Source organism: Podarcis filfolensis (assembly GCF_964270895.1).
Source record: "Podarcis filfolensis genome assembly, contig: HAP1_SCAFFOLD_100, whole genome shotgun sequence".
Lineage (NCBI taxonomy): Eukaryota > Metazoa > Chordata > Lepidosauria > Squamata > Lacertidae > Podarcis > Podarcis filfolensis.
In genome coordinates, this window is record NW_028149471.1 from 118,771 (window position 1) to 127,457 (window position 8,687).

An 8,687-nucleotide genomic window follows, 5' to 3' on the forward strand; every position below is an offset into this window, starting at 1 on the left:
TTAATAATAATATTATTATTAATAATAATATCCTAGGCAATCTTTTTTTAAATGGCTAAATCGTGCTTTCAGGGCAACTAATAATATTAATAATAATATTATTATTAATAATAATATCCTAGGCAATCTTTTTTTAAATGGCTAAATCGTGCTTTCAGGGCAACTAATAATATTAATAATAATATTATTATTAATAATAATATCCTAGGCAATCTTTTTTTAAACGGCTAAATCGTGCTTTCAGGGCAACTAATAATATTAATAATAATAATAATAATATCCTAGGCAATCTTTTTTTAAATGGCTAAATCGGGCTTTCAGGGCAACTAATAATATTAATAATAATATTAATAATAATATCCTAGGCAATCTTTTTTTAAATGGCTAAATCGTGCTTTCAGGGCAACTAATAATATTAATAATAATATTATTATTAATAATAATATCCTAGGCAATCTTTTTTTAAATGGCTAAATCGTGCTTTCAGGGCAACTAATAATAATAATAATAATAATAATAATAATAATAATATCCTAGGCAATCTTTTTTTAAATGGCTAAATCGGGCTTTCAGGGCAACTAATAATATTAATATTATTAATAATAATAATATCCTAGGCAATCTTTTTTTAATTGGCTAAATCGTGCTTTCAGGGCAACTAATAATATTAATAATAATAATAATAATAATAATAATAATAATAATAATAACATCCTAGGCAATCTTTTTTTAAATGGCTAAATCGTGCTTTCAGGGCAACTAATAATAATAATAATAATAATAATATCAATTAAAAACCTCGTCCATCTCTTTTTTAAATGGCTAAATCGTGCTCTCGATTCAACGAATAATATTAATAATAATAATAATAATAATAATAATGGAGGATCTCTAAACTGGCAAAACCTTGCCCAAACTTGATTTTATTCTATTTTATTTTGCAAGCTTTCGGTGACTTTGGGCCATTTTGCAAACTTTGCCCCGTTTTCCGTGTATTTTGCAAGCTTTTCTCCATTCTCTGTTTATTTCTGTCAATGATTGACAGCCGCCAGCCAATGATTGACAGTCTGCAAACAGAAGCAGCTGCCTTGGAAAGAATCAAAAATGGTGCATTTAATAGAAATTTAAGCTGCAATTGGCCTTAAACACCGACCGATTTTTCCTATAAAGGCCTGGAAAATAAATTGAATTTCATCAGATTTTTGCAGGAAAATAATGTGAATTTCCTCAGATTTTTTACAGGAAAATAATGCGAATTTCATCAGATTTTTACAGGAAAATAATGTGAATTTCATCAGATTTTTACAGGAAAATAATGTGAATTTCATCAGATTTTTACAGGAAAATAATGTGAATTTCCTCAGATTTTTACAGGAAAATAATGTGAATTTCATCAGATTTTTGCAGGAAAATAATGTGAATTTCATCAGATTTTTGCAGGAAAATAAATTGAATTTCATCAGATTTTTACAGGGAAATAATGCGAATTTCATCAGATTTTTGCAGGAAAATAATGCGAATTTCATCAGATTTTTACAGGAAAATAATGTGAATTTCATCAGATTTTTACAGGAAAATAATGTGAATTTCATCAGATTCTTACAGGAAAATAATGTGAATTTCATCAGATTCTTACAGGAAAATAATGTGAATTTCATCAGATTTTTACAGGAAAATAATGTGAATTTCATCAGATTTTTACAGGAAAATAAATGATCCTGGCCCCGCCTTCCCTGTCAATCATTCAGCGGACCCTGGCTCCGCCTTCCCTGTCAATCATTCAGGGGGTTGGACTAGATGACTCTGGCTCCGCCTTCCCTGTCAATCATTCAGAGGGTTGGACTAGATAACTCTGGCCCCGCCTTCCCTGTCAATCATTCAGTGGGTGGGACTAGATGACACTGGCTCTGCCTTCCCTGTCAATCATTCAGCGGACCCTGGCCCCGCCTTCCCTGTCAATCATTCAGCGGACCCTGGCCCCGCCTTCCCTGTCAATCATCCAGCGGACCCTGGCTCCGCCTTCCCTGTCAATCATTCAGGGGGTTCGACTAGATGATCCTGGCCCCGCCTTCCCTGTCAATCATCCAGCGGACCCTGGCCCCGCCTTCCCTGTCAATCATTCAGCGGACCCTGGCCCCGCCTTCCCTGTCAATCATTCAGTGGGTGGGACTAGAGGACCCTGGCTCCGCCTTCCTGTCAATCATTCAGCGGACCCTGGCCCCGCCTTCCCTGTCAATCATTCAGGGGTGGGACTAGATGCCACTGGCCCCGCCTTCCCTGTCAATCATTCAGCGGACCCTGGCTCCGCCTTCCCTGTCAATCATTCAGGGAGTGGGACTAGATGACTCTGGCCCCGCCTTCCCTGTCAATCATTCAGCACACCCTGGCTCCGCCTTCCCTGTCAATCATTCAGGGGGTTGGACTAGATGATCCAGGCTCCGCCTTTCCTGTCAATCATTCAGTGGGTGGGACTAGAGGACCCTGGCCCCGCCTTCCCTGTCAATAATTCAGCGGACCCTGGCCCCGCCTTCCCTGTCAATCATTCAGGGGGTTGGACTAGCTGACCATGGCTCCGCCTTCCCTGTCAATCATTTAGAGGGTTGGACTAGCTGACCCTGGCTCCACCTTCCCTGTCAATCATTCAGAGGGTGGGACTAGCTGACCCTAGCTCCGCCTTCCCTGTCAATCATTCAGAGGGTGGGACTAGAGGACCCTGGCTCTGCCTTCCCTGTCAATCATTCAGTGGACCCTGGCCCCGCCTTCCCTGTCAATCATTCAGCAGACCCTGGCCCCGCCTTCCCTGTCAATCATTCAGCAGACCCTGGACCCGCCTTCCCTGTCAATCATTCAGCAGACCCTGGACCCGCCTTCCCTGTCAATCATTCAGCAGACCCTGGACCCGCCTTCCCTGTCAATCATTCAGCAGACCCTGGACCCGCCTTCCCTGTCAATCATTCAGCAGACCCTGGACCCGCCTTCCCTGTCAATCATTCAGCAGACCCTGGACCCGCCTTCCCTGTCAATCATTCAGGGGGTTGGACTGGATGATCCTGGCCCCGCCTTCCCTGTCAATCATTCAGCGGACCCTGGCTCCGCCTTCCCTGTCAATCATTCAGGGGGTGGGACTAGATGACTCTGGCCCCGCCTTCCCTGTCAATCATTCAGCACACCCTGGCTCCGCCTTCCCTGTCAATCATTCAGGGGGTTGGACTAGATGACTCTGGCCCCGCCTTCCCTGTCAATCATTCAGTGGACCCTGGCCCCGCCTTCCCTGTCAATCATTCAGCGGACCCTGGCCCCGCCTCCGCTGTCAATCATTCCTGGATTCAGTTAGACCCTCCATCCCTGTCAATCATTCAGTGGGTGGGACTAGAGGACCCTTGCTCCGCCTTCCTGTCAATCATTCAGTGGGTGGGACTAGAGGACCCTGGCCTCGCCTTCCCTGTCAATCATTCAGCGGACCCTGGCTCCGCCTCCCCTGTCAATCATTCCTGGATTCAGTTAGACCCTCCATCCCTGTCAATCATTCAGTGGGTGGGACTAGCTGACCCTGGCTCCGCATTCCTGTCAATCATTCAGTGGGTGGGACTAGCTGACCCTGGCCCCGCCTCCCCTGTCAATCATTCCGGCACTGACCGGCCTAGAATGCCCATGGGGAACCCTGTGATGTCACAACCGCCCCTGTGACCTCACAGAGGGGAGCCCGTGGGCGGGGCTTCCTTGGCCCCGCCCCCTTGGGGACGCCCCTCACTCGTCCGCCATGCGGTTCGCCAGGAGGAGGGACGTCCGGGAGCAGATTGACGGCCTTCAGGCCATCATTCACTTGCAAGGTTATTATTAATATTATTAGTATTAGTATTAATATTATTATTATTATTATTATTATTATTAATATTAATAATATTATTATTATTAATGGCATCGCAGGGAGAATTCTAGCTTGATCCATTCTATTATACTTTGATCAGGTTATTATTAATATTATTAATATTATTATTATTAATATTATTATTATTATTATTATTATTAATATTATTAATGGCATCGCAGGGAGAATTCTAGCTTGATTCATTCTATTATACTTTGATTAATATACTCTTCTAATACTCTTGTATTACTCTCATTATCTTGGAATATACTATTCATATATCCTAATTAATATATTATTATACTATTAAAGTTTAATATAATGTTATTAATACACTTATTAATACACTCTTATTGATACACTCTTTTATATTACTCTCATTCTACTCTTCATATAATCTTATTAATATACTCTTATTACTCTTATTATACTATTAAACTTTAATATAATATAATAATAACTTGCAAGGTTATTATTATTATTATTATTATTATTATTATTATTAATGGCATCGCAGGGAGAATCCTAGCTTGATTCGTTCTATTATACTTTAATTAATATACTCTTCTAATACTCTTCTAATTACTCTCATTATCTTATATTATACTCTTCATATAACCTAATTAATATATTATTATACTATTAAAGTTTAATATAGTTATTAATACACTTATTAATACACTTATTAATACACTCTTATACTCTTATATTACTCTAATTATACTCTTCTACTCTTCATATAACCTAATTAATATACTCTTATTACTACACTCTTATTATACTATTAAACCTTAATATAATCTTATTAATACACCCTTATTAATACACTTAATAATACACCCTTATTAATACACTCTTAATAATACACCCTTATTAATACACTCTTAATAATACACCCTTATTAATACACTCTTAATAATACACCCTTATTAATACACTCTTATTAAGACACCCTTATTAATACACTCTTATTAAGACACCCTTATTAATACACCCTTATTAATACACCCTTATTAATACATTCTAATTAAGACACTTATTAATACACCCTTATTAATACACTCTTATTAATAAACCCTTATTAATACACCCTTATTAATACACTCTTATTAATACACCCTTATTAAGACACCCTTATTAAGACACTCTTATTAATACACCCTTATTAATACACTCTTATTAATACACTTATTAATACACTCTTATTAATACACCCTTATTAATACACCCTTATTAAGACACCCTTATTAATACACCCTTATTAAGACACCCTTATTAATACACCCTTATTAATACACCCTTATTAATACACTCTTATTAATACACCCTTATTAATACACCCTTATTAATACACCCTTATTAATACACCCTTATTAAGACACTCTTATTAAGACACTCTTATTAATACACTCTTATTAATACACCCTTATTAATGCACCCTTATTAAGACACCCTTATTAATACACCCTTATTAAGACACCCTTATTAAGACACTCTTATTAAGACACTCTTATTAATACACCCTTATTAATACACCCTTATTAATACACTCTTATTAATATATTCTAATTAAGACACTCTTATTAATATACACTTATTACGACACCCTTATTAATACACCCTTATTAATACACCCTTATTAATACACCCTTATTAAGACACTCTTATTAAGACACTCTTATTAATACACCCTTATTAATACACTCTTATTAATACACTCTTATTAATACACCCTTATTAATACACCCTTATTAAGACACCCTTATTAATACACCCTTATTAATACACCCTTATTAAGACACTCTTATTAAGACACTCTTATTAATACACTCTTATTAAGACACTCTTATTAAGACACTCTTATTAAGACACCCTTATTAAGACACTCTTATTAAGACACCCTTATTAATACACCCTTATTAATACACCCTTATTAATACACCCTTATTAATACACCCTTATTAAGACACTCTTATTAAGACACTCTTATTAATACACTCTTATTAAGACACCCTTATTAATACACCCTTATTAAGACACTCTTATTAATACACCCTTATTAAGACACCCTTATTAATACACCCTTATTAATACACCCTTATTATTACACCCTTATTAATACACCCTTATTAATACACCCTTATTAATATATTCTAATTAAGACACTCTTATTAATATACACTTATTAAGACACCCTTATTAATACACCCTTATTAATACACCCTTATTAAGACACCCTTATTAAGACACTCTTATTAATACACCCTTATTAATACACTCTTATTAATACACTTATTAATACACTCTTATTAATACACCCTTATTAAGACACCCTTATTAAGACACCCTTATTAATACACCCTTATTAAGACACTCTTATTAATACACCCTTATTAATACACCCTTATTAATACACCCTTATTAAGACACTCTTATTAAGACACTCTTATTAATACACCCATATTAATACACTCTTATTAATATATTCTAATTAAGACACTCTTATTAATATACACTTATTAAGACACCCTTATTAATACACCCTTATTAATACACCCTTATTAATACACCCTTATTAAGACACTCTTATTAAGACACTCTTATTAATACACCCTTATTAATACACCCTTATTAAGACACTCTTATTAAGACACTCTTATTAAGACACTCTTATTAATACACTCTTATTAATACACCCTTATTAATACACCCTTATTAATACACCCTTATTAAGACACTCATATTAATACACCCTTATTAATACACCCTTATTAATACACCCTTATTAAGACACCCTTATTAAGACACCCTTATTAATACACCCTTATTAAGACACTCTTATTAATACACCCTTATTAATACACCCTTATTAATACACCCTTATTAAGACACTCTTATTAAGACACTCTTATTAATACACCCATATTAATACACTCTTATTAATATATTCTAATTAAGACACTCTTATTAATATACACTTATTAAGACACCCTTATTAATACACCCTTATTAATACACCCTTATTAATACACCCTTATTAATACACTCTTATTAATACACTCTTATTAATACACCCTTATTAATACACCCTTATTAAGACACTCTTATTAAGACACTCTTATTAAGACACTCTTATTAATACACTCTTATTAATACACCCTTATTAATACACCCTTATTAATACACCCTTATTAAGACACTCATATTAATACACCCTTATTAATACACCCTTATTAATACACTCTTATTAAGACACCCTTATTAATACACCCTTATTAAGACACTCTTATTAAGACACTCTTATTAATACACCCTTATTAATACACTCTTATTAATATACCCTTATTAAGACACCCTTATTAATACACTCTTATTAAGACACTCTTATTAATACACTCTTATTAATACACCCTTATTAATACACTCTTATTAAGACACTCTTATTAATACACCCTTATTAATACACCCTTATTAATACACCCTTATTAAAACACTCTTATTAATACACTTATTAATACACTCTTATTAATACACTTATTAATACACCCTTATTAATACACTCTTATTAATACACCCTTATTAATACACTCTTATTAATACACTCCTATTAAGACACTCTTATTAAGACACTTATTAATACACCCTTATTAATACACCCTTATTAATACACTCTTATTAAGACACCCTTATTAATACACCCTTATTAAAACACTCTTATTAATACACTTATTAATACACTCTTATTAATACACTTATTAATAAACCCTTATTAATACACCCTTATTAATACACTCTTTATTAATACACTTATTAATACACCCTTATTAAGACACCCTTATTAATACACTCTTATTAATACACCCTTATCAATACACCCTTATTAATACACCCTTCTTAAAACACTCTTATTAATACACTTATTAATACACTCTTATTAATACACTTATTAATACACCCTTATTAATACACTCTTATTAATACACTCTTTATTAATACACTTATTAATACACCCTTATTAATACACCCTTATTAATACACCCTTATTAATACACCCTTATTAATACACTTATTAATACACTCTTATTAATACACTCTTATTAATATACCCTTATTAATACACTTATTAATACACCCTTATTAATACACCCTTATTAATACACTCTTATATTAGTCTCATTATATTCTACTCTTCGTATAATCTTATTAATATCCTCTTATTACTCTGCTATACGACGATAACGATTACAATTCTACCATTAAAATTATAATTTTATCATCTAATTCTTATAATTAGATGATAAAATTATATTATATATTATATTATATAATATAATAATTATATAATATTGATGATATAATAATATTAATAATAATATTAATAATATTAATAATATTAATATTATTAATAATATTAATAATATTAATATTAATAATAATAATTATAATTATAATTATAATTATAATTATAATTATAATTATAATAATTTCAGAGCAGGGGAAGAAACTCTTTGCCCAATCGGCGGAGGAGACCGTCGCCAAGAACAAATATCTCCTTGGTTACCTGCGGGGAGATGTCCGTCAAGGGACCCACGAGCTGGACCTGTCCGTCAAGGTAGGGGGGCGGGGCTCCCAGGCTCCGCCCCTTCCTCTCCCCCTTCTAGGAATCGGTCTCTGTGGTTCCTGGAGGACTGGAGGGGTCAGGCTGGATGACCGCCGGGGGTCCCGCCCTCTTGAGGGTTGGCTGGGGAGATGGGCTGTCCATCATTGCTGGGTTTGGGGGGGGGTGATTGGCGGGTTGATTGACAGGAGGAGGGAGGGA